Raw genomic sequence first — 27,221 nt, forward strand, 5'->3', positions numbered from 1 at the left:
CGGTCGGGCACTGCTGCTTTTAGTGTCCTTCTCCAGCAGAGACGTGGGCGTGAGGCAGCTCTCCTTGAATAGTTACCCATGAGCCTCAGCTGTGAGAATGCTGCTGCCCTACATTTGCCTGGGTCAAAGATCTTGATAAGATGCCCTTTTACTATCTGATTGTGGGCTATATGAAAGTCCCAGGAACCCAAGGGCTGCTGGTGCCTGTAATTAAAGAAAGAATGCCCGAGCTTCCTTACTCAGGGTCTTCTTAGGAGAAGGACCAGGAATCTATTGCAGGAAGGCCATCGAGTCCAGCCTCCATCTTTTACAGGTGAGGAAACTGAGCCCCATGCAAGTAGTAAGTAACAGAGTTGGGGTTTGGAAGCGGGTTCTCTGACAGAGTCAGAAAAAGTGTGGTTTTCTCCCATGTGAGGGTTACCTTGGACAAATCACTTGGCCTCTGGTCATCAATTTACCCATCTGTAAAATGAGGGGGCAGGACTTTGATTTCTAAATGTATAATTCTTTTATCTCTAAATTTATAATTCTTGGATTCCATATTACATATCATTATTTATCATAGATGCGTATAAACATACATATCTACATAGCACACACGTGTGTATATGTGTTTCTTGGATTGCAAGGTCATAGCAACAGTGGCTCTTTGGCATCTGGTGACATTCATTTAGCTCCAAGTTTTGATCTTGAAGGGAGGGTTGGAGGTCAGGGAAAGCAGATGCCCTTTACCCCCCTTCCGCCTCCCCATAGAGACATTCCCTGACTAGCCAACATCTGGCTCATTTCAACAAGGGGCTTACTCTGGGCCAGGTCCCACGCTAGAGTCAGAGAGACAAAAAGGAAGCCATCCCTGCCCTCAGAAGCTTGCATTCTACTGGGGGGAGCAATAGGTACATGACAACGTACGAGCAGAGTTGATTCTGAGTGGTGGGAAGGGACTGAAATGAGCCAACCATCTGGATAGGCACTCACCCTTCCCCCACCTTGTGATACCTACACGTGAGTGGCTGGGATGTTGCCAGAGGTGATGCCATGGTACCTGGTGGTCTAAGGAGTCCTGGACTGCTCCCAGGACCTGGTTTCCAAACCCACCTCAGACACAAGCAGCTTCTGTGTTCCATAAGAAGCCTTTCCTGATGCCCCAACTTGCTTGCGCTCTCCCTCCTCCATTGACTTGTCTGCCAGTAGAATGGAAGCTTCCTAAGGGCAGGGTCTGTTGCTCACTTTACCTTTGTATCCCCCAGTGCCTAGTGCAGGGGCCTTGGACCTTCTAAGTGCTTGATGAAATGCTTCTTGAATTCAGTGAAATAAACAGTTTGTCCCAGAGATCATGGGCCATTGTGTAGCTGTCTGACTACAGGAAAAGGAAGCAATAACCAACATGTGTTGGAGGAAGCTGGCCCCTTTCTCTTCTCTCTGGAATAGTACTCAATTACTCACCTGGAGCTCCCTAAGGTCTCCCCCCAAGTGGGCTGTTTCCTAATAGCAGCTGCTCAAGGTAAGCAGCTGCCCTGATTGAGCAGAAAGGTCTTTCCAGTGAAGCTATTTGAGGGGCTGTATATTTGGACCCTAGATTTTGGAAGGGACCTTAGAGGATGGTCTTAAGCCCAACTCCCTCATTTGACCAATGGGTAAACTGAGACCCAGAAAAGTTGAGTGACTTGCCCAAGATCACTTGACTGGTTAGCAGGCAGAACTGGGATTGAAAAGATTTGGAACTGGCTGAGTGATCTGTGCATTGCACCATGCTTTTTACTGTACTGAAAAATCCTTGTACGGTTGGAACAAAGTCTGCTTGGGTTAAGAGTAATTTGTGAAAAATCAAAATGAACCTTCTCTTCAGCCTTCCTTATTCCTTTCTTTGGGAAGAAAGAAACAGTCAACAAGACCGTAGCCTGAGAGAAATTACCTTGGAGCTTGGTGCCAAAGTGGGAATGGGTTACCTAGGGAAGGAGTGAATTTCCTGCTCCCTGGAAGTATTCAAGCCAAGGATGCATGAGTGTTGAGTGGGATGTGGTAGAGGACACTCTTGGATGGATGTCGGTTGTCCTGGTGGAGGTCCCTAATGCAGCTGAAAATCAGAACCCAGGGAAACCCAGATTCCAAGCGGAAGCTGTTGTCTGAATGTGTCAGGGACATTGTAGAAGGTTAATCATAGAATGTTAGATCATGTATTCCAGCTCTCTCCTTCTACAGATGAACAGACTGAGGCTTTCAGGGGAAAGATGACTTGTCAGGTTGAATGGCATTGCATTTGGATCAGTTTGGTAGGGAGGCAGAGAGACCCTTGGGTATCTAATTAAGCACAGGTGATGGGTATTTAAAGCTGGCCAAAACTGGAATGAACTGACTGGAAAAGGAATGAGCTCCCTGTCACTAGAAGGGTTCCATCCGAGGTTAGGGAACCATGGGTTGTGAAAAGAAGGGGAATTTTGCATTAGAAGGAATGGGAGGTTGGACCAAATGACCATCTCCAAGATCCACCGACTCTAGGTGGGGAGACAAGCTTGGTGTCCTGGTAGTTGTAGAGGCTCTGATATGGAGAAAAAATCAAAAGCAACAGATGCAGAACAAACTCTCTGAGTTTGGCCCTATGCCATTGATTATTTCTATAACGTGGCTAGTGAACACAACCCAATGGCAGAAGAGACCAGAATCATAGGCTATTGGAGGTTATCTGGGCCAATCCCTTTGTTTTATAGATGAGTAAACTGAGTCCAAGAGAGAAGAGATTCATCTGAGGTCACATAGCAAATAAGTGGGATTCGAACCCAGGTCCTCCAGCACCTGTGCATTACATAACAGAATTGAAGACACTTTTGGGTGATGGGGCCATAGAACTAGATGGAAAAGATGTTGGAGGTCATCCAAGCCATCCCCACCTCACTTTATAGAGAAGGAACTTGGGCTTCAGACAGGTTGAGTTACCTGTGCCTGCTCGGATAGTAAATAACAGAGAGAGGACCTAAATCTAGGACTCCAGATCCAATGGTCTTTCTGCCATTCCACATCGAGTCCAATACCCTCATTTTACATCTGGAGAACTTGGGACACCCAAAGGGGGTGACTTGCTTAGGGTCACCTGGATAATGTTGCCAAGCTAGGCTTCAAAACTGGGGCTTCTCACCACCAATCCAGGGCTCTTCCACATGGCTTCTCTCAATAATGGTTAGTCATCTCCAAGGGAAGCCTTCTGGGAATGCCATGGGGAAGCCAGCTGTGCATAATCATGGCTCCCCCAGAACTGAGGTATCTCTGCTCCTGGGGAGCCAAGTCTGTGTTTCTCTAATAATGCTGCTAAACAGCCCCAAGACGTTCTTAGGGATGTGCCTTTTTCATCTAGTCCCTACTGTAGTCCTTTCCTCTTCCATTAGATGGGAGGGGGGAACAGGTCTACTCAAAAGTGGTAGGCCCCGGGGTCCTTACTTAGAGGTCATCTCATCCAACTTCCTTATTGATAAATGAAAAGACCGAGGCCCGAAGAATGACTTGCCCATGATCCCTCAAGTGGCAGACCCAGGATTCAAATCCAGGTCCTTCAACTCCAAACCCAAAGTTGTCTTTTTCTGCTGCATTGATTTGATTTGTAAAATGCAGCTGTAGAATGTAAGCCTTTTGAGGGCAAAGACATTTTGGTTTCTGTCTCCTCAGCCTCTGTGCCTGACATGGGTCAATACATTATGAACATTTTGATTATTGATTGATTGATGACAATCCGTGGCCCTGGATTGGGATGCCTGGCCATTCTAAGGCTATGTCATATTTGCTTTTGGTTCATTGGTGCCCTCAGTGTACCTAAAGTGTTCCTTAGGACTCATCATGTGGTTATATTTATATCAAGGTTATCTCCTAAAGCCTTATTGCAAAGCTGTTGTGTGACTACCTTGATCTCCATGCAGTATGCTTGTGCTGTATCTGAGGTTGGGTCATAGAACATTCTTGCGAAAATGGTCAAATTATTTCTTTTACAGAAGAGGAAATTAGGTCATAGATGGAAGAAAAGTGATTTTCCCAAGGTCACTCAAGTAAAAAGTCTCAGAGCCCAAGTTTGAACCCAAAGTTTGAGGCTTCATGTGCAGCAGCTGATGGGTTTATTCATGCATTCCCCAAACATTAAGCATCTACTTCAGGAAAGCAGCCTCAGTCAGGAACACCTGGATTCGAGTCCTGCTTCTGATTAAGAGTTGGATTCCATTGATTACCCCACCCACTTAATAGTCAATTCGTTTGTTAGGTAAGAACACTTTTTGATTGAGTCAAACTTTCAGAGCCAAATGTGAAGAGCGCCTGTACACCTTCTTGACCAAGAGCCACTGTGTGAGACACATGATTGTGTCCTAAGAGATTTGTATAAAAGGAAGAAGGATTTCAGAAGAATCCCAGCAAGAGATTCTGAGAGTCTGGCTTTGAGAAGCTTTCACCATCATGGCGTTCCCTGAGCTGGGACCCTTACGATCAGGCAGTAAACATTCGGTAGGAGCTTACTGTGTGCCAGCCACGGTGCTAAGTGCTGAGAGGTATGGAGGAGAACTGTCTGGGCATCTTAGAGAACAGGACGTCGGCTGGGGAAGGCTAAGAAAACATTGGCTCCTTCTCCAGCTTCTCTCAATGCCTGTCCGTTCACGAACAGTTCAGCAGAACAGGAGGCTTTATTGCCAGTAAACCGATGCCAGGGGCGAGCTAGAGGTAGATAGATCTACGGGAGAGGTGAAGCGGAGCCAAACTCTGCTGGCAGAGGAATTTTCTCAGCTGAAAGTGATTGTGATTGAACTCAGAAATTTTCATCTAAAATAAACTCCCTAAAGCAAAAGAGGCCAGAACAAAGCAGACCTTAGGGCCACTGGATTGCTTCCAGGCTTAAAAAGACCTAATAATTATTCCTGTGTATTCACCTTGAAAGATGCCTCAGTCCCTGCAGTCCCCTCCGGAGCCTCCATTTTGAGGATGTATTTAAGCCAGTCATGCTCACTCCTCCTTCCTTCCACCAGCTCCTCTCTTTCCCCTTCACGGATACTTTCTCCAACCCTACCCCCTTTTCCCTAACTCATCCTCACCCCTCCCCTTAGTTCCCTTTTATATGTTATCTTCTCTATTAGAATGTAAGCTCCTAGAGGCTTTCTTTTTGCTTACATTGTTTAGCACAGTTCCTGGCACGTAGTAAGTGCTTGCTGACTTGACATGCCGTATACCAGCATTATGACCCTAGACAGCTCTCAGGGCCTAAGCCACCCTCTGTGTTAGTGAATTGCAGAGCGAGTGCTGATCTGTATCGGACATGGGCTTTACCCCCTGCCCCAGTGTGTGTAGCATGGTGATCAATGATTTCACTCTACCCACTGATAGAAAATGCAACTTCTTCCATACCTTAGTGGGATCATTGCTTTAGAGATGAAAGGAAACTTGGAGATTATGAAGACCAGCCCCCTCGTTTTACAGATGAAGAGACTGAGGCCCCACATGAAGTGACGTGCCCAAGGTCACACAGGTAGGAAGTGGCGGAGCCAGAGTAGAGGGTCCCTTATGAATGCTGTGATACACTCCCCCAAGAGCCCTCCTCATCTGGTGGCCATCCTTTTAAAGGAGAAGCCTTTCTGAACTTAGCCAGTCTAAGATGACAGGGGAACATTTTGTCACCAGTTGGTACTTAAAGGCTAATCCTTTCTTTGTTTCTTGTTACCCGACCTGAGTTTCATTCATAAAGCAACTCCCAGTGAGGCCCCTCCCTTCACCATTGCTCAGCTACTTAGAATGCTGGAGTTTCCTGGGACACTGAAAGGCTAAGAGGCCCTGCCCCTGCAGGGTCAGCTGGCCAGCGAGTGTCAGGACTTGAACCCTTGTTTTCCCAACTCCTTGTCTCCTCTCTGCTGTTTTTCCCTAATTCCTTCTTTTCAAAGGAGAAGCCTTCAGGCATGTGGTGCCTGTCCTGCCTTGCCTTCTCTCCTTCAGCCTAAACATCGTCAGTCCTTTCCAGTGACGCTCTCTCTCTCTCTCTCTCTCTCTCTCTCTCTCTCTATTGGCTGGGCCCCCAAAGGTGAATGTCAGGGTAGCTCTGTGAGCTTCCTACCCACACGGCTGGGTTTCTGCAGCTGACTCACTCTAAGCTGGGCACCTCTAAATATGGTGCGAGCCTTGAAGGATGGACAGGCAGCTCATTTCGAGGCTTGGTGGTTATTTTAAGATCCCACCCCAGCTTGGGCCTTTAGCCCCTTTAGTCATCCTGAAACGCTCTTAATGAGACACCTCCCAGCTTGTTGATAAGCTCCCGGCTCAGGGAGCCCATGTTGCCTACCAGATCCAAAAGCAGTGGCTTGTCCGTGCCATCCACGTGATTCAGCTCTGGGCTGGATCCTCCCCGTCCTTCATGAATGAGAAAGATTTCCCCCACCGTCTATTTGTGTCCTTAGATGACTAATGAAACCCATGCAGACACTGAGCGCTTTGCTACAATCTGGCGCTTGGATTCCTGACTTTGTCATTCTTCCTTTGATTATTTTTGCCTTTTGAGAATGCAAGCTTCCTGAGGGTTGGCATGGTTTCAAATTTTGGATCCCCGGTGCCTAACACAATGGCCATCCCAGTAGACACTTGTGGCATTGACTCACACTCTCCATTTTCCAAGTGTGCCCTTTGAGCTGTCTTAGAGGAGTCAGAGTCTAGTTTGAATATTTTCAGACTGGTCTTATAAATGTTTTAAATGGACATTTACAAAATGCATTCCTCCTACCAAGCGTCCTCTGCCTATTTCATTCCTTATTGGGAGATCTAAAATTATCTTTTGTCCCACCGTGCAGAGCTTTAAAATTCGCACCTTTGTGGTAGTTTGTTTTGTGTGAAAGGGTTGACATTTGTTCATCTGCCCGGATTCACATAATTCTCTGTGATGTTGTTAATTCCTGTTACCATTCTACCCTTTCATTCTCCCCCCTCCACCCAGAAAACCCCCAAATACCACAAGCTTTCAAGATGTCCTCTCTAGTACATGTCATCTACATACCAAGATGGAAATTGAGTTTATGGTGAACCATAACCTGAATTTCAGGTCTAATATCTCAGTTCTAAGATATTCTTTTCTTCACAAACTCATTGGCTCCCTATTATCGTCCCTAGGATCAAATACAAACTTCTCAACCTGACATTTAAAGCCCTTATTTCAGCCCCTGACTCCACACTTTCCGATTATAAATATTATTCCACTTCAGGAACTCTGCATTCCTGTCAGACTTGCCTGTTTCCCATGTTCCCTAGAAATGCCATTCCACATCCCATCTCTGTCTCTGCACATACAGGTTATCCCCCAGCTCCAGAATGAACTCCCAGAAAAATCACAAGACCTCCTTGAGCCTCAGTTTCCTCGTTTGTAAAGGGCAGATGTTGGGCTAGATGCCGTCTGAGCTTCCTTCAGGCTTCGGAGCCAAGGTCTGATGAACTCTGATATTTTGCTTATCTCTACCTCACGGAATCACTTCTCACACACCACCTGAAGCACGTGGCTCACAAGTGGCTTTGAGTGTGGGTCCAGTGGGGGCTGCATGTCTTTGTCTGAGGACCAGCCTCACTCAGCACAGAGAGACGGGCTCATCTATGACCAGCTCAGCCCCAAGCCATCAATTTTTGAGCCACTGCAGCATGGTACTTTTTCATTACCTTTGCTTTTATCCACAATCATGTCCCCCAGTTCTCCCTGTACCCAACAGAACCCCAGCAAAGAACTACATTTACTCAAAGCCAGCCCACACCCCATTCCACAGCCCAAACCCCCACCATTCTACCAAAGCAGGGAGTGAAGTGTGTTTCATCCTCCGGTGTTCCCCAAGCCCGTGGTTTTCTATTGTAGTTCATCACGTCGATGCTTTTCTTTATTGTCCAGTTTGCAGGTGTGGTGTTCTCATGGATCTGCTGGCTTTTTTTAAAAAAAAAAGGCAATTGGGGTTAAGTGACTTGCCCAAGGTCACACAGCTAGTAAGTGTCAAGTGTTTGGTCTGAGGCCGAATTTGAACTCAGGTCCTCCTGACTTCAGGGCCGATGCTCTATCCACTGCGCCACCTAGCTGCCCCTTTTTCTTTTTCTTCTTCTTCTTTTTTTTTTCTGGCTCTTCATTTCAGTTCATCCTGGTCTTTCTCTGTCTGAATTCACCCTTTTGTTTATTATTCATTAAGGTGAAAGAATATTCCCTAAACTTAATCGGCCACACTTCGTTCAGCCCTCTCCACATCAAAGGGGAGAACCGGTGGAAAGATGGCTTTGTGAACCCTTTCATGCTGATGAAGCACTGGCTATTACAGCCTTTAGAACTTGCTGGTGTTTCGAGCCTGGAAGCTGTCCCTCAGGAGGCGTGCTGAGGTCTGGCGGGCTGTGGCTGGAACACACACAGCAACAGCACCGCAGATCCCTGGAGCTTTGGAGAGCTCCGCGGCCTCAGGCTCAGCCTGCCATCCCCAGCTTTCCCTGCATCTTGTCCTGTCTTGGGCTCTGAGTCTGCTTCATGTGAAGAAGCTTTTTTGTTAGAAAGCTTTCGTCTTGCAGGGATTCCACTTCCTTGGGAGTGTTGATGGAGACTTTCAGCATTGTCTCTGCGTCTAAAAAAGCCTCTTTCCAGCAGTCAGTCTCTAGCTGAGTTGGAGGGGGGAGACCTTGGTCTGGCCCGTCTTTCCCAGCGGCCTCTTGCCTGCGGTGCTTACAACTTTCAGGAGCTGTAGCCAGGATTCTAAGGCACTCACGTCCTGGTCTAGACGCTTCCCATCCAGGTGTTTCCTCTTTAGGTTTCTGTAGAACCAAAATAGAAAAAAAAATAAAAAAGCCAGAATCTTATAATGCAATTGAGACCTACCGGTCTTTGGAAGATAAAGAAATCTGGAAAGAGCTTTATCCAATGAGGCATAACTGGAAATGGGGAGCATGGTGCCTGTGGAACTAGGGCAAAGTGGGGATGAGAAGGAAAGAGCTTAGAGGGGAAAGATGCTGGGAGCTTCATTCATGGAAATGAAGTCATTTCTCTGCACATACTTATTGATGAACCTCAGCTGTTTGTTGTTAGGTCTCTAATCAAACATCTAATTATAAAAGACAGCCTGCCTTTCGGGCATGCAGCTTTTTTTTTTATTTTAAAGTATGTTTTTATTGATATCTTTTGTTTTTACAACACCAGTTTCCAAGTGTATTCTCCCCCACACCAACTAGCACTTATAATAAAGTATTAACAAAGGGAAGAAAAGTTCTGGAAAATTTTTAAAAAATGTAAAAAAAAAAACCCTCCAGTGTTCTATACAGTATCCCACCCCGATGATCTCCCATTTTGGATTAAATTTATGTTTTCAGTGAACAGGCATTTATTTTCTCTCTCCTCCATCACCCCTCACACTCAAAACAACCCAAATCCTTTGCCTTGTAACAGACACGGGATCCCCCACTTTGCAAAGGAGCAGGGATGGGGGGAAGTGTTTTGTCATTTATCCCCTTTAGAGCCAACATTGGTCATCTAATTCTGCAGCATACATTTGAGTGGGAAACTTTATTTTAAAAGCCAGAGAAGGGAAATGGCATTGAGAGGTCTGGTCTGGTGGGCTGCGCCAATGAGTACATCCCATAGGGAAGAGTGACCTTCAAATGGGATAAGCATTAAAATTAAAGCAAATTGTGAGTCCCGAGTTCATCGGAGTCTGGTGTCCTCTCTGGGACGCGACCAGCAGAGCCAGAAGGGACTTTCAAGGCTGTTTAGTGGAAACCTCTCATTTTTCAGATGAGGATACGGGCTCCTCCTTTGCCAAAGATCACACCAGTAGTAAGGGATGGTGCTGGAACTCGAACCCATGTCCGATGACTGCCAGCCCAGGGCTCCTTCCCTTGCCCTACACTGCAGTGGTGCCTCTGTTCAGAAATTGGTTAAAGACGGGTGTGAAATTAGATGTAAAGACAATTGAATTGCTGATCCCAAGTACTGTTACTTTTTTGTTGTGCAATTTCTTCCTGGTAGGGAGAACCCAATGTGGAAACGTCCTTTGTTGACGCAAACTGGCAGCTTTTCTAGTATTTGAAATAGTAGCTTTTCAGTGGGAAGGCAGCTTAAGAGATCACCTAGACAGGGCGCCAGGCCTGGAGCCAGGAAGACTCATGTTCCTGAGTTCAAATCCAACCTTGGACACTTCCTAGCTGTGTGACCCTGGGCAACTCACTTCACCCTGTTTGCCTCAGTTTCCTCATCTGTAAAAATGAACTGGAGAAGGAAATGGCAAAACACTCCAGTGTCTTTGTCAAGAAAACCCCAAATGACTGAACAACAACAATCCAACAAATGAGGAAACTGAGGCCCAGGGAGGTCGTGGCTACCTGAATTCACACGGGTGTTAAGGGGCAGAATTGGATTCAACCTCTGATTCCCTGACTCCAAATCCAGGAGAGTTTTATAATCTTTGTTCCCTGGGGCTACTGAAAGGATAAATGATGTTGTCCAGGGTCCCACAGCCGGGAAGGGTCAGAGGCAGGCCTTTTTCCCAGGTCTTCCCCTCTCCAAAGCCAGCTCTTTATCTCTGGACCATATTCCTTCTTTGTTGCTCTTCAGCTTTTATTCCATTAAAATGGTGCTTGAGGACAGTAAAGTGAATGAACACATGGCGCTTTGGGCTTGAGGGCCTAGTGCCTCGGAGAAAAGCGTTATCGAGCTGATTTAATGGAGCTCTGGTCTGTTTCTTCCTGTGCCTTCGTGGCAGGTCGCTGAGATCGTGGGGTGAACACAGGGGTCTGCGTCCTGGGTCTCACCGAGCAGAGCCACACGCAAAAAGCCGAGGCTAATGAGCTAGTGACAGTCGGGCTAACGAGGTCTACATTTGTCTGACCTTTCTGGGGGCTTAAGAGGCCACATCTTCCGGGTGTTAAATATTTAGCTTTGAAAGGCCAAAGGATGGTTAGTCTGTGGTGTTGAACCAGGTTCCCCAGTGGGCCTACAGAGCTCATTAAACCTGGTTTTCCAGCCCAGCCACTGCTGTTGTCTTGAATGTGAGCGTGGGGAGCGGCAGATAAAGTCTGCTATCTGTTGACTTTTAAGAAAAGTGTTTTATTGGTGATTTTTCTTGGGAAATAGGACTTCTTGATACCAGCCCATCCCCCAGAGCCTCCCTTGTAATTAAGAACAACAGCTAAACTAAACTCGCGGATGTGATGTATGCAATAGTCCACACCCATGGTCTACCACCTCTCTACAAAGAGGAGGGAATGTGTGCCTCATCTTACTATCCTTTCCGGAGAACCAGCATTAGTCATGGCCTGTAATCTGAATTCTGACACCTTCCAGGGTTTTTCATACACATTAATGTTGTCATTTAGTTGTTTCAGTTGTGTCTGATTCTCTGTGACCCTGTTGAGTTTTCTTGGCAAAGATTCTGGAGTGATTTGCCATTTCCTTTTTCAGATTATTTTACAGATGAGGAAACTGAGGCAAAGCAGTGACTTGCTCAGGGTCACACAACCAGCAAGTGTCTGAGGCTAAATTTGAACTTGGGTCTTCCTGACTCCTGATGCTGTAATGCTGTACCACCTCGTTGTCCCATACGCATTACTATAGTCATTCTCCTTGTTGCTTTCCTGGCACTGCCCACTCAGCATTCATCCATACACATCGCCCCCTGTATCTCTGAATTCCTCATGTTCATCCTTTGTTACCGAATGGTCACATTCCATTGTACTCGCATAATGCACTTGGTTTAGCTCTTCCCCAATTAATGGACACTGATTTTTTTTTTACAGTTTTATAGAAACTCATTTGCTTATAATTGCCTTGTCCTTGCTTATCAGGATCATCCTGTTTTGTCAAACTCTGAAGACATTGTTCTTGGGTTATTATAGGGTCAAAGTATGACTATCTCCCAAGGCAAGGTGAAGACACCGTCAGTGCCAGCCTTGGAGAAGGGACTTTCCTATCCAAGTCTTCTGGTGATTCTTAAATGTATCTAATTTGAAAGGCAGCTGTTGGCCCTAGAGAAGGGTTGAGAAAATAGATCTCCCTCCCTTCTTTGCAGAGGTGGGGGACTATGGATGAGGAGCGGTGTATACATCATCAGACACATGCTGGAGGTGTTGGATGGTTTTCCTGACATCTTTTTTCTCCTTTTTTAAAATCGTATTTTACAAAGGATAACTCTGGGTAGGGGAGGAGGAGGAATCTTTTTGGAAATGAATTTTTTAAACTATCCTTAATAACAAGATTTTCAAAAAAGGAAGTGATAGAAATGGGTTAGTAGTGATCTTACTGTCAGAGCGTTGGCACCATCTAATAGAAATGGTTCTTGATCCCAGGCCAGTCAGGAATGACCCGATTGCAAATCACATCTCTGGTTTGTACTATCTCTGTGACCACTTTAACCTCATTTAACTCTAGTTTCCTGATCTGCAAAATGGGAATCTGGTTCAATGCAACAGGCCTTTATTAAGTACCTACTGTGTGCCAGGCAATAAGAATACTAAGAGAAAAAAAAAACCACAGCCACTGTTCTCAAGGAGCTTGTGCCTGTAGGAGGGGAGAGATCTATTATTGCTATCACAGTCTACAGTCATAATAACATATGTTAGTACTTACCCTACGGGGCTGTTGTGTCAGAGGCAGCCAGGGCCACAGTGGATGGAGTGTTGGACCCCCAGGAGGACCTGGGTTTGAATCCTGCCTCAGGACTTTTTATTTTTTGGCCTTTCTTTTTATCTTTAGTGTTCAGCACAGTGTCAGGTGCATAGTAGGTGCTTCAGAAATGCTAGCTGAACAAATTAAAAATAAAAGTCATGTGAAGAAAGATACTATCTGCATCCAGAGAAAGAATTAATAAATAAAAGTATGTATAGAATAATTTTACATATCTGTACCTATTTGGGTCTAATGGTAGCCATCTCTAGGATGGGGGAGGGAAGGGAAGAAAAAAAAGGAAAAATGTAATTTACTTGATAACTTTGTTGTATTTTTGGAGGGAATAGCAAGTTATACACGGTAGATTGGCAGCTTCGTGTGCAGTCGTCTTTTTTATTGGACTGATTATGTTAATGCTTGTTTTGTTTCGTGAATTGAAGATTAAATAAATTAAAAAAACAAACAAAGAGAAATGCTAGTTGACTGACTGATGGACTGAGACCCAGGACAAGTCACTTAACCTCTCTGGGCTCCAGGCAGCTCAGCGTAAGTCACAGAGAAGAGGTGCCGGTGGACACTGGTAGAGGGAGTGTTTCCACCAGGAGCTTTCAGTACTAATGAAATCCCAGGTTTAGCCCTTATCCCTATCTGTCCCCTATTATTGTGTGGATTAAATGAGAGATCTTTAAGGTGCTTTGTAAACCTTCACAGCTAGGTAAATGTCAGGCACACCAGCATTTCCATCCACCCCCACGCACCACTACCCATTACCAGGGCCATTGCGATTGGGCCACCCCACTGGCAGGATTCCCAGGGCCAATGATTTCCATATCAGCCTCTTGTTCTTGGCGGGGAGGAGAAATTACCGTGGGGGCTGCTTTGGGGCTGCTTTCCTGCCTGCTTCCTCAGAATTCCTGTGTGTTTACTGCCAAGAGTCTATGACACCAGCCAGGGAGAGGCTCAGGAAGCATTTCAGCCCCTACTTGAGGTCTGGTAGGGAAAGGAGGGTGAGACATGAAGTGGGAAATCAGTGGCTCTTTTGGAAGCTGGGGACCCGGAGCCAGCAGAAACAGTAAGGGGTCAGAGATTACCGTTTGTCCTTCGTTCTCAAAGAGGACCCTGACGTCAGGGAGGTGATGCCATGACATGCAAGTGAATTGGATTTAAGTGAGGCAGGGCTGTGCCAAGTCACCAGCCTCACTTTCTCCTCCAGAGCCATCTGAGTCCAATGGCCTGATATAGATCCGGACAGCTGGAGATGGCCCAGGATGCAGTGGGGGTCCTTGGCCTTTTCAAGTTAAGGTGTTTAACAGGTCTCAGTTTGTCTGAGGCAAAGCTGATTCAGTGATTAAGGCTTAATAAGAAATGAGGCAGTGAGAGGCCCAGAGGAAACCTGAAGGCGTGGTGGTTTGGGCTGCTGCCATGGCCTTGAGCCCTTCTCAGAAAGGCTGGGGAGGTGCTGAGTGTGGGCTTGGGTTTTCTCTCCCCTCATTCATTTCCTCTTCTTTTCTTTTGGGGGGACTAATCGCAAACTGGAATTAGTGAAGAAAGAAGCAGTGTTACTATGGACCAGGAGATGGGGTTGGTGAGAGCCTGGGGCTGGCCATTCACATTCCAGTGAGACTGGAGATTTCAAAACAACAATCAGGGCTGGGCTCAGGGCTGGGCTTCTTTGGGAAAGGCTTCCTGGAGGGAGGTGAGAATTGTGCTGGCCCATGGAGGATTTTGTAGGAGGTCAGGAGAGAGAGTCTGGGCTGAGGGGAAAGCTCCCCTCTGGAAGCGGCTTGCTATTTCCATTGCATGGCACAGTGCCTGGCACATAGAGGTGCTTAACTGATGTTTACTGAATGGAATTGAATTTCCTTGTATCTTGAGAACTTAGCGCTTGGTTGGACAGAGAAGTGGTGTGGTAGTCTGGATCCTGGTAGGATAAGGGTGAAGGCTTGACTGTCAGAGTCCAGGGTCCCATGGATGGAGAGGAGGAAGAGGAGGAGGAAGATGAAACCCAGGGTATAGTCCAACTACAGTCGTTCAGAAATGACTGAGAAGACCTCAGTGACAATCCTGCCTTTTGACCGTGTGCTAGCTGTGTGACCCTGGGCAGGTGACTCAACCACTCTGAGCCTCTGTAAGGCAGGCTTCCTTGTCTGTAAAGTGGGGGTGCTACTGCGGAGCATCAGTGTGGCTGGGATCCGGTGAAACACAAGTAAGACAGCGATTTGTAAATGTGGACGCCTCATGTGCATGGCAGTTGTCACGACTGCTCTAGTCATCGTTATCACCTATTTGACAAGTTCTCTACGTGTTGTCCTCTGGCCTAATTGAGTGAGGAGAGGAGGTGAGAGCACGGTGAGGGATGGATGAAGAATGGGGAATGGCAAGAATGAAGCTCGACAGGGTTTGCATGGATGTAAAATCAATACAATGTTAATGTACAGTGCACAGAATGCCTGCAGTCAGGAAGATTCATGTTTCCGAGTGGCCTCAGACACTTACTAGCTGTGTGACCCTGGGCAGGTCACTTCACCGTGTTTGCCTCAGTTTCCTCATCTGTAAAATGAGCTGGAGAAGGAAATGGCCAACCGCTCCAGCATCTTGGCCAAGAAAACCCCAGATGGGGTCACAGAGAGTCAGACACGTCTGAACGACTGAACAACAAACCCTCTGTCCCCTCCTCTGTGCCCTCTCCCCCCAGCTCTTTTCTGGGATAAAAGCAAAGCATAAATCTTCAGAGGATCACAGGATCACAGACCTAGGGCTGAAATAAAGCTTAGAGGAAATTGAGCGCAAACCCCTCATTTTATAAATGAGGTAACTGAGGCCCAAAGAGATTTAAGTGACTTGCTCAAGTCTACACTGCTGGTGTCAGAGGCAGGATTTGAACCCAGGTCCTCCAGAGCCAGTATTCATTCTGCTGTTGCTAGGGCCTCCTAATGCTTTCCCTCCCTCCTCTTAAACTGACAAAGTGACACCTATCCACCAGTAAGCTAAAAATTCCCCCCTGCGGCTGAGGTGGGGATCCCTGGTGCTCTCTTAAATTAGATGAGATCAAAAATAAATAGATAGATAGATAGATAGATAGATAGATAAATAAAAGTCAAGAAAAAAAGGACAGCTAGGTGGCATAGTGAATAGAGCACTGGCCCTAGAGTCAGGTGGACCTGAGTTCAAATCTGGCCTCAGTCTCATAACATTTACTAGCTGTGTGACCCTGGGCAAGTCACTTAACCCCAATGGCCTCTTCAAAAATAAATTAATTAATTAATAAAAGTCAAATTAGATGAGATCCATTTAAAGTGTTGTGCCCCCGCGGACCCTGCAGTGTGATGGGTGCTGCTGGTGAAGGGCTGTTGTTTCCTCGCTGACTCTCAGAATTCTTAGCTTCCTTCAAGGCTCATCTTGGGGACCACCTCCTATAGGAAGCCTTTCCTGATTTTTTTTTATGGTTTTTATTTATTCATTCATTCATTTAACCACAGGCACTTTTTTATTGTATGTTGTTTTAGAAGATAAAACCAAGTTATTTGTGTACATTTGGGGGGAAGGAGGGGAATGGGTAGTCAGCATAAATCTTAAGACAAACAAGGAATGGAGGGTTACATCGTAGTCATTCCTGGATACATTCCCCTCCCCATCTCAACACCAGCCAGCGTTACCCTGTAAAAAAGGGGATAAAAAGTTACAGCCACTTGCCACTGACCACATCAAAGAGCATCCCTCCCATAACACCTCACCTCTCCACAAAAGGAAGCTGCTGCTTTCTGTTCCCTCGGGTCTGCAGGGCAGGGCTCTGTCTTTGGAATTACGCAGCAGCGCTCAGTTTCATTTGATCTTTCTTTCATTTATATCATTGTTGTCTGCGTGCATATTGTTTCCAGTTCCTGCCCCTGTTCATCTTTTTGTTTTAGCCTTATCTCTTCTCTGAGTGCCTCATGGTTGTCTCTTTTTGCCATGCCCTGATATTTGATCACATTCATTCAGCCCACAGTTTGTTTCATCCATTTTCCTGCTTGGTGAGCAGTTCCTTTGTTTCCTGTTCTCTGCAGCACGCAAAAAGTGCACATGAATATATTGGTGTATGAGGTACCTTCCTTTGACTTTTGTCCTCCTGGGACAAAGTTCAGCCCAGTATAATGTAAATTCTTTGAGGACAGAGACGGTTTTTCCTTTTGTCGTTGTGTCCCCAGCTTTGAGCACAGTACCAGTCACCAAACAGGTGCTTAATAAATGCTTGATGGATTGGATAGAATCTCTAGGCAATGAGAGGTGGCTACATATGTGATCTCTCTGAATTTTTTGTCCCATTTGAACTGCTAAAACTCTTCCTCTGAAAGCCCACACCCATTTTCCAAGGTGGAGACATTTTTGCTGTCACTAACCCTGGGAAGTCATTTACTAAACGAAACCTAGTTCTCAGATACCTAGCTTCTTGTGACTCATTGGGCTCCTTTTCAGGCAAAGATGAGTGGGTTGCAAGGGATGTGGTTCTTTTGGGGAAACCAAACAGCGCATTTAAAGGCTGTCTCAAGACATGGTTCCCCAAACCGAGCAGCCCCAGCCGCCCTGCTGCTGGCATCCCCAGAGCTGTGGCCTCTCCTGGGGCTTCCTGGCTTGGCCTCATTTTTAATGCCCCCTGAAACTGAGCTGCTGGGTGATCCGGAAAGTTTTGAACCTTAAGGTCAACAGAAAACTCCAGACAACAGCACGATCCTCCTGTCTTCTTGGCCTCTTGAGAATTTGTGGGCTTGCGGGTATGAGCCCTGCAGAGTCTTAGACATCAGAAGTCCTGGGTTCGAAGACCCCTTGGGCAGCTCTCTTTGTGACCTGGGGTAAGTCACTCAGCCTTTCTTTGCCTCAGTATCTTCTGCTGGATTCTTGCTTTCTTGGCAGAATGCCACCTCTCCCCACCCCAGGGCTTTCCTAACTGCCCCGCCCCTCTTCTTAGTGCCCTCCCTTCTTGAAATGACTTTGTATTGACTTTGAACATGAATTCAGTGGACTCCTCTGGTTACATCTTTTCCCCCACTGTTTGCCCCTTGGGAGCAGGAAGTTTTTGTTTTTTTTGTGTCATAGGTGCCTAACATATAGCAGTCATTTAATAAATGCCAGTTGAAGGGGCAGCTAGGTGGCGCAGTGGATAGAGCACCGGCCCTGAAGTCAGGAGGACCTGAGTTCAAATCTGGCCTCAGAACAAACACTTGACTCGTACTAGCTGTGTGACCTTGGGCAAGTCACTTAACCCTGATTGCCTCACTAAAAAAAAAAAAAAATGCCTGTTGAATGACTGAATGGTGTGATATTGCATCGGGAGTCCGAGGGCCTGAGTTCAGATTCCAGCTCTGCTTCTGGCTACTGTGTGGCCATGTCCTTGATCTGAGTCATAGGAGCTGGAGCTTTAGAGCTGGAAAGAACCTTGGAGGCCCTGGTTAGCCCTAGAGGCCAACACTATAATTTCACAGAGGAGGAAACTGAAGTCAAATGGCGTTAAGAGACAGACTGAGGGTCACACAGCTGGCTAGTAAGTGAGGGGCAAGATTTGAACCCAGGTCTTCTGACTCCAGAAGCAGGGCTATTTGAATTTAGTCACAAAACTAGTCAATTGTGTTGGGCCACCCATTTTTTTCTTCTGTTCAACGAGGTGGTTAGACTAACTAAATGTCCCATTGTGTGTGTGTGAAGAGCTAACTGAGATGTAATAAGCCATAGTCAGGCTGGAGGTCCAATTTCATGGGGCATGAGAGATGATTAGCATTCAATCCCTGAGACACAGCCCCTCCCAAGCAGTGTTTTCCTACTTTTTCAAGGATGACGATGAATTTGCCATCGATCTTTCCATTTCATTCCAGCCCCTTGTCTTGCCCCTATCCCCCTGTACCTGCCAGCGCGCGCGTGCGCGCGCACGCACACACACACACACACACACACATATACACGTGTTCACACACGCACACCCTCTTCAGAAACCAATGCTGTAAGGTGAAGGGCCAGGGTCACACTTGATTGACCCTGTGTCTCTGAAAAATAACAAAGGAAGCCGATTGATTGGTCAGCCTTGGGATCAAACCTGTGACTTCGCTAGTTCATGTGTTTACTCCGGGTGCCCAGGTTAGGGCTGGAGCTGTGAGCTGTGAAGGACACTGATCCATGGATTACATGGAGACAAGGCGAGGACAGGGATTTCTCTTGCTCAGCTATAATCCATGTCGGTGACGTGGGTTTGGTTTGTCTTACTTTCTCAATGAAGGAGAGTGGGAGGGAGAAAAGAAGCAGACAGGGCAATTTTTGATGATTGGATAAAAATTAAATAAACAATCTTCCATGGGGGCAAGGGGCTTTGCTGGGGCTATTTTTCAGGAGGTTCTGTACCCTTACTCTGTCTTGTTTATCTTTGTCCCTGCACCTGCTTGGCACCTACAAAATAGAAGGTAGGCAGCAGGTGTGGAAAAGAAAATTGCCTGTGCAGCAGGGTTCAAATCCTGCCATTGTTACTTGCTACCTGTGACCTTAGACAAGTCACTTAGTCTTCCTGGCCCTCAATTTCCTTACCTGTAAAGATGTGAAGTTTGGACTAGATGAGAGCTAAGGTCCCTGCCAGTTTGAAAGCTATGATTCACAGAATGTTTCTGAATTTGAGCTGTATCATGTAAATCTGATGAGGTGTTAACTGGGGTGGAGTGGTGGTGGTTTCAAAGAGCTCCATTTAGAGAGGCCAAGGTCATCCACTGCGCCCCAGGCCGTCACCAGTCGCCTTGACTTTTGTCTCGTCACTGGACTCTGATGACTCTGGAGGAGACAGTGAGGCTGACAACTGGAAAGGTCTGCCTCACTTAAATCCAGTTCACTCACACTCAAGCCTCATGATATCATTGGTCCTCTTGAGGAGCAAAGGATAAACAGCAACAACAGTGTTTTAAATATCTGAGACTTAAAAATTTTTTTTGCAAATAATTTTTTGGGCTGGAGCTGATTTTGTGAATGTAGGGACGTCCCAGGGAGGAAGTTCCCTCTTGCAATGCCGACTGCTCAATTTGCAGATTCCAGTTTTAGCATTTCTCAGGTAATTCGGAGGCTTGTCCAGGGTCCCAGAGCCTGGAGGGGCTAGAGGTGGGTCTTCTAGATCCTGAGGCCAACTTTCCATCTCCTATGGCGCTCCATCTTGCATCTGAGAACATAAAAACAAGTGTTGTGGATGCCTTTGGTTTCTACATCAGTGTTCAGGAAGACCCCTGCCCCCCCCACCTAAACCTTCCCTGTGACAAAGAAAAACCGCTTAGCAAAAACAAGAGCTAGAGCGAAGAGATCTGACAGCCCACATGACGTCCGACTTACTCTCACCTATGTCTGTCTGCTGAGATGAGAGGAAGATCAGCTTCTTTATCTGTTCTTAGGGACCATTAGTGGTTTTTCAAATACATAGAGACAGGAGCTGGACCTGATTGCACCGAACTGGGGCACTTCTGGAGGGAAAATTCCCTCTACCAGTGCAGCATGGCACCTCTCCTATGCAGTCTTTGAGAGCTCCCTAGGACTCTGAGAGAGGCTAATGACTTGGCCAGAAGCACCCAGACAGAAGCAAGACTTGACCCCAGGTCTTCCTGGCTGTGCAGCTGGTTCTCTACTCACTATACCACTTCCATTACATTTCTGAGAATATTTAATCAATAATAATTACCTTATGTCACAGGATAATGGTTTCATGTTCACATTCTTTTAAGCCTCTTGATTGTTTGTGAGACAGTCCCAAGGGTGTCCAGCATCAGGGTAAGACACAGCGCCTGTGATGCGTTTTCCCAGAGTCTCTGGCTGATGTAGATCATTCCTACGAGAGCAGGGGGCGGGCCCATCAGTTGAGTGACAAAAGAACACAAGCCGGGCGACTTCAAACCCAGAGCAGGTATTTTAAGTTCTGGGCTGGGCGACTTCTTACACAGGCAGCAGGCTGCACAGTCACTTCCTGGTCTGAATGGGTGTTTGGTGTCCGTTAGCTGTACTGGCCACAAAGCCTGTGAAGATTCCTAAAGCACGAAATTGCTGCTAGTCTGGACCATATGTGACCTTCTGTCAAATGCCAGACACAGGACCAGCTTGTGCTACCCCCTCCAAAACCATCAGATAAGTAAGGAGAGGGTACAGTACGAGAGCACCCAGTGACCTGCCCTCAGGGAAATGGTGAATTATATCACAAGGTACTGAGTAAACCTGGAAATGCAATTATGGTGTTTTAGATAGACATAGGGTCAGGAAAGATTGGATTCAGATCCCACACTGTGTGGAATCTGTGACCATGAGTAGCTATGGTCAAATCACTTAATCTCAGTTTCCTCATCTGTAAAATAGGGGAAATAGTACCTATGGTGCTTACCTACTGAGGTAATTGTGAGGACAAATGAGAAAATGTATGTAAAACTGTTACAATCGAGATGTCAGTTATTTTCACCTTTGAGGAATCATGATAAATTAAAAGAAATTGTTCTGCAGTGGAGGTGGAGATGTGTTTACATTTCCAAACAGGGAAAGAAGATAGGCTTATAAGTTTGTTTCAGAAGTGGAATGGGTTGCCTTGCGGGGGAGTCTCCAACTACCTGGATGCCAGTTGCTCGGAGTGTTATAGAGGGGATTTTTGGAAAGATGTGGGGTAGACCAGATGGTGTCTTAGGTCCTTCCTAACTTGCAGGTACTCTGAAAAACCCTGAAGACAGTAATGGCTGCTTGACAAACCAGTCACAGAGTAAACAGTGCTCTAGAACGACTTGAGAAGAACCCATTTCCAGAAAATTCCAGACCAGAGCCAAGTCTTTTGGGATCCCCAAAGGGAAAAACAGAAACCCCTCATTTAGATCCTATGAGAATGTGGTGGTTAAGCTCCTAGTCCAGGGCACAATGATCTGTGGTTCTGTTTTTCCACAAGAGGGAGATGATCCAGGACCTAGAGAAACTTTTCTGTTTTAAAAAAAAAAAAAAAGGCCTACAAATCCCGAAATGAAAATCCCTCAAAATAAAGACTGTTGTTATTTCATAATAAAAGATAGTGATCAGGCTCCCCAGGAAATTGCAGATTAGCCAGAAAATAAAGAGACCATCTGGTCAGCACGTGAGTTCCAGGCCAAGTTTAGAAGCAAGGTTGCTTTGCTAGCAAAACCCAGCAAAGAAGACAGTGATTGTAGATCCCTGAACCTAATGAGCTAATAAGTGTCTTCGAAGTTTGTTGCTATGGCAAACTTGCTAATTAATATTAAGCTGCTTCTTTGAGCAGAACCATAATGAGAAATCACGTCTGAAGAAAAAGGCAGAGAGGCAACGGGGCCTCATGGACTCTGATTGACTTGCAGGTGGAGAGACCTGGGTTCTAATCCTGCCTGTGGCATTTACTAAACTCTGTGACCATTGGCAAGTCCCTTCTCCAACCTAATCCTTGATTTCCTCGTCTGCAAAATGGGGTCAGGTAATGCCTAGAGTATCTTTCCTGATCTCCACTCTATCCCAGGACCAGTTGCCATGTGGCTTAAGTGAAAGAATACAGGGAAAGAACTTTGCAATCCTTAAAATGCTACATAAATGTCAGTCACGATGCCTTTACAGCCACAGTTTATTGGAAGTCCAATACCCTCATTGTACAGATGAGGAAACTGAAGCCAGGCAACCTGCCTCTCCTCCCTCAGTGGCAGAGCCAGAGTTGGGACCCAGCTTTTCTGACTCCAAACCCAGGGCTGTAGCCCCCTGGCCCAGGACCCTTGAGGGAACTTGAGAGCATTTTCTCCAACTCCCTCATTTACAGGTGGGGAAACTGAGGCCCAGAGGGCTGAAGTGAGTTGCCCAGACTCCCATGAGCCAGGATGCCAATCAATCAATCAATCAACATCTATTAAACACTGTGCCCAGTGAATCCATTCTCTTTCCACCACACCACAGAGGGACAAGGCATGTTTGTAAGCCAGTGAGTGATCTGCCGCCCTAAAGTGAGACTGTTCTGGTCATGTTGGTGTTTGGGAGGCTTTCAGTGTGCTAAAGGGCAGCAACCCAAGGCAGCTCTAATGAAAGTGTATTTATCGGGGATAGAAGGATGAAAAAGAGGAATGTTCTGTCTGCAGGCAGCTGCTGGGGCTTTCTGTTCCCTCTCCAGACTTCCCTTGGTATGTGCTTTAACCTGATTTCACCTCAAAGAATTTGGGTAGGAGGAAGAAGACCAGAGCCAGCCTTGACCCCCTGTCCTCCTGTATCGGGGCCATTGCTAAACTATGTGCCTGTTCTTTCCTTTTACCACAGAAAGCCTTCTAAAATAATGGGTCCTTTGTTCAGTTTCTTTGTGACTAAAAGTTCTGGCCACAGCCTGGTCACTACTTCTTGCCTATACCTACCACCTATCTTTGCCAGGAGACTGAACTGACTTCTCTATGACCACGGGTGGGGAAAAAACAGTTCAGCAAAACTAATCAACACCTGGACTGCCTCTGAGGACATATGCAAAGTTACACACCCGAAGTCTGGCCTCCATGCCACCCCCTCCCATGGAAAGTAGGGTGGGGGCCTCACTTTTTTCACTCTTCCCCAGGCCAGGCTTGGCCATTATAATTAGAGAGTGTTCTGTTTCTGGGTATTTTTTTCTTCCCATTTACATTGTTGTAGTCACTGTGTATATTGTTTTCTTGGCTCTGCTGACTTCCCTCTGCATCAGTCATAGAAGTCTTCCCACAATTTTCTGTGATTTCTTATAACAAAGTGGCATTCCATTACATTCATCTATGATTCCCCAGTCTGTGGCCATTGACTTCACTCCCACAGGAAGTGCTACTATAAATATTTTGGCCTGTGTGGGACCTTTCTTTTTGTCTTTGACCTCCTCGGGATATGTGCCTAGTAGGAGGATCTCTGGGTCAAAAGAACTAGGAAATTTTTGTCTCTTTTTTAAACATAATTCCAAATTGTTTGCTGGAATGTTTGGATACTGTGGGTTTTATTGTCCCGATTCTGCAGACGAGGAAAACCAAGTCTCAGAAAGGTAAAGTGGGTGTGGTTAGTGAGTCTCACACCTGGGACAAGTCAAGAGGCAAGATCTGAACATAGGTTTTCCTGACCCCAAATCAAGCATTCTCTCTATCATCTCATGCTTCTGCTGAATTTTCGGAAGGTGACCAAACCTCACCTCTTCTCCCCCAGTCCTTTCCCTCTGTCTCCTTTTTTTTTTTAATCACTCCTCATCTCTCAGTGACCCTTTCCTTTTCTCAGTCGGAGCCTGGGTACCCTAAATGAAAACTGGAGTCTGGAGCCCAGATGGATGAGCCGAGCCTGGTTACCATGGCAGCACCTGCCCACATTCTTATTTCATCATTTGAGCTTCTTCTCAGTTTTACCGTCTCATTTCCTCCAACACTAGCAGGCAGCCCTGTTATTAAACAAGCCAGTTTTGTATCGCCTACAGCCCCTCCCCCATGGAGCCATTTAAACTTTTAAAAAATGGATTTTTTTCCAATGCCTTTTCTTTTTATATCACCTAGATTTCCCCCTAGGTCCTTCCTCCAAAAGAGCCATTCCTTAAAGTCAAGATTTTTTTTTCCAAAAAGAAAAAGAGGAAGGAGAGGAAAAAAAATCAGCAAAACCAATCAACCTATAGGAAAAAAATCCAACATTGTATGAAGTGATCAAGACCCAAGGACCTCAATCTCAAGAAAGAGAAAGAATGGGAGTGGGGTGGTTAGGGGTAGATGGCTTTTTCTGTCTCTTCTCTGGGGCCAGCTCATAGCTATTTTTAAGTTGATCACAATCTGGCTGTATTCCCTCTTCCTCCACCCCATCCAGTGTGAATGGATGATGGATGTTTAGATTTGGGGGAGAGAGAGAGAGAGAGAGACAGAGAGAGACAGAGAGAAAGACACACACACACACACACACACACACAGAGACAGAGAGAGACAGAAAGAAAGAGAGAGAGACAGAAAGAGCGAGAGAGTCAGGAGTGCACTAAGCTGGGAATCTATTTCTGTAACACTGCAGGTGTGTTCATTTTAATTACACAGATTTTTTCAGTTTTCTGCATCCTCTCTCTACTATTTATAGTTTTAATCTTCTCGTTTCAAAAACTCTGAATTGACAAGAGATGGGGAAGGACTGAGAATGTTTACTCACACACAGACCAGCAGCTTGATAGGCAGTTTAGCTCAGCAGTTTGGGAGCAATCTGCCTCTTCAAAAGAGGTAATTAAGCCCCCAGCACCTGATGGTTTCTAATTTGTATGGTCCTTCTCCAATTAACAGCTTTGAGTGTATCAGAGAGATTCATTCATTTGTGAATTTCATTATGGATCATAGCCTTGCCTCCCACTAACCGAATGCCCAGCTTCCTACAGTAGGACTTTCTGGATTCCCTCCCTCCTCCTGCTTTCTTTATTCATACTCATTGTCTTTTGAAATTGCTTTCTGTCTATACTTTGTATTTACTTCTCTTTCTAGTAGAATGGAAGCTCCTTGACGCCTGGAATGATTCCATTTAGATCCCCAGGACCTAGAATAATGGCTGGCACATAGTAGGTACTTTATAGATAGGTGTGTTGAACTGAATTGAAGCTGGAGTAGACCTCGGAGATCATCTAGGCCAACCTATCTTTTTATCATTCAATCAAGCCTTTGTTTGGAGACCTTCAGGGATGGGGGGTCCACTACCTTCCCTGGCAGCCCATTCCACCACTGGCTGGTTTTCATTGTTATGATGCTTCTCCCCACCTGCCACCCTCCTGCCCCCACCAACCACTGATATCATACCTCAATCTGCATCTTTCTAACTTCCATAAATTTTGACCCTCAGGCTGCAAGTTTCTGAATGTTTGCTTTCCTGTGGGTAGCACTGCTCTCTGAGGCCAAGCTGATTGAGTAAGAGGCAGCCTTTAGCGTGACTCTCTAGAGACAGTTCAAGTATCTCCCTCCTCCTCCTGCTCTGGGCTTTTCTTTTCCAGATTAAATGTCCAAAGTTCCATCACTTGATCCTTGAATGTTGTGAAGTCGAAAGAGCTCTGAAATAACAATATTCTGACTGTGGATTCAGGACAGTGATGACATTTACTACCTGGGGACCTTGGAAAGGTTGTTTCCCCTCTTGGAGCCTCAGTTTCCTTTCATACAAGTAGGGGATTGGACCCAATGAACTCTTAGATCTCTTCTGGCTGTGAATCTCTGATGCTCTGTGCCTACGACCATCCTGGCTGCCCTTATCTGCATATAATCCAGCTGATTAATGACCTTCCTAAAATGTGGCTCAGCACCAAGAATGATCTCCCAGGCATGGCATGTGGGAGCAGGGCAGGGGCCAATGGGACTAGCATCCTTCATCCTTCATCACTCCTGGACACTAAGTCTTGCTCTCTCTTAATCCCGTCGAAGATTGCATTGGCCTTTTTGACTGCCACGTCCCACTCTTGACTCACGTAGAACTTGAGATCTACCAAACCCCAGATCTTTTCCACACTAACTACTGCTTGGCCACATCTTCTCTGGCCTTGACTTGGGAAGTTGATTTTTTAAACTCAACTGTGAAATCTGACATTTAATATTATGAGATTCAGCCCCGGACTCTAGCCTGTTTGAGATCTTTCATGCAGTACGCTAAGCCAGCTTTGTGTCAACTCCAGATTTGAAAGCTCTGGGCCATTTGTGCCTCTAAGTCATTGATAAAAATGTTAAATAGCATATGACCAAGGCAGATCCCTGAGGCACTGCACTGGAGACTTTCCAAGTGGATACCATTCGTGATTGATTACTTTAGGAATCTGGATGTTTAACTTGTTCCAAATGCTATTATCAGCTAGCTCTTATCTCTTGATCTTGATCATAAGAATATCATGAAAAATTTTGTCAGATGCTTTGCTAAAAATCCAAGTAAATGAAACCTAGAGCATTCTACCATGATAATAACCCTGTAAAAGAAAAAGTGAGCTGGGCATCATCATCATCATCACTGGCATTTATATAGCACCTACTGTGTGCCCAGTACTGTGCAAAGTGCTTCACAAATATCATTTCATTTAATCCTGTTCTTGATGAAGTCACATTGACTTTGTCGCCTCTGCTTTTTTCCCCTAGATTTTCAATAGGTATGTCCTTAATAGCACAGTTTAAAATTCCCGAAGGGTCCCATTCTCAAAAAGCTAGACTGTGGCTTCCCAGGTGCCCCTCTAGTTGTAGCATCCCTGCCTTGCTTCCCCAGCCATTGTGGTACGCTGCTGCCACTCGGATGAGCCAGTGTCTCTGGGACTGCACATGGTGCTGGTATAGGCTCTCTTCTATGAACTCCTTGAGAACAGGGGTGTGCTTGCTTTGTTTGTATCCCCAGTGCTTAACACACAGTAGGAACTTATTAAATGCTAGCAGACTGACAGATTGTTCCATTTTGCCAGCAACTGATCAGGCTAGCTGCTGGCAAGCATTATCTCTGACACTGGCAGTGCCCATCCTGTGGGCTATGGTCCTCTGAGGGAGCAGAGAGGAGGAGGCAGAGTGATGCTAAGGGTTCCCTAAATCCATGTGTGAATTCATAAATTAATGATCCTGTTTTCTGTAGTCAGAATAGCAAAAAATCTTGCTCTCTCTGTCTCTCTGTCTCTGTCTCTGTCTCCCCTTTCTCCCCCCCC

General features: G+C 46.0%; 1 protein-coding gene across 9 annotated transcripts in view; it reads left to right on the forward strand.

The window, feature by feature from the left end:
• OSBPL3 (oxysterol binding protein like 3) overlaps positions 1-27,221 on the forward strand; it is a 151,881-nt gene that overhangs the window by 32,114 nt on the left and 92,546 nt on the right. Inside the window, exon 1 of one of the 9 annotated variants that reach the window (XM_027872134.1) lies at positions 17,349-17,436. The exons of the other annotated variants lie outside the window; for them this stretch is intronic. The gene's annotated coding sequence lies outside the window, so the exon portion shown is untranslated. Of the gene's footprint in view, positions 1-17,348; positions 17,437-27,221 lie in introns of those variants that run through there. 9 annotated transcript variants of the gene reach the window in all.

Source organism: Vombatus ursinus, unplaced genomic scaffold, assembly GCF_900497805.2.
Source record: "Vombatus ursinus unplaced genomic scaffold, bare-nosed wombat genome assembly UNPS02014799.1, whole genome shotgun sequence".
NCBI classification, from domain to species: domain Eukaryota; kingdom Metazoa; phylum Chordata; class Mammalia; order Diprotodontia; family Vombatidae; genus Vombatus; species Vombatus ursinus.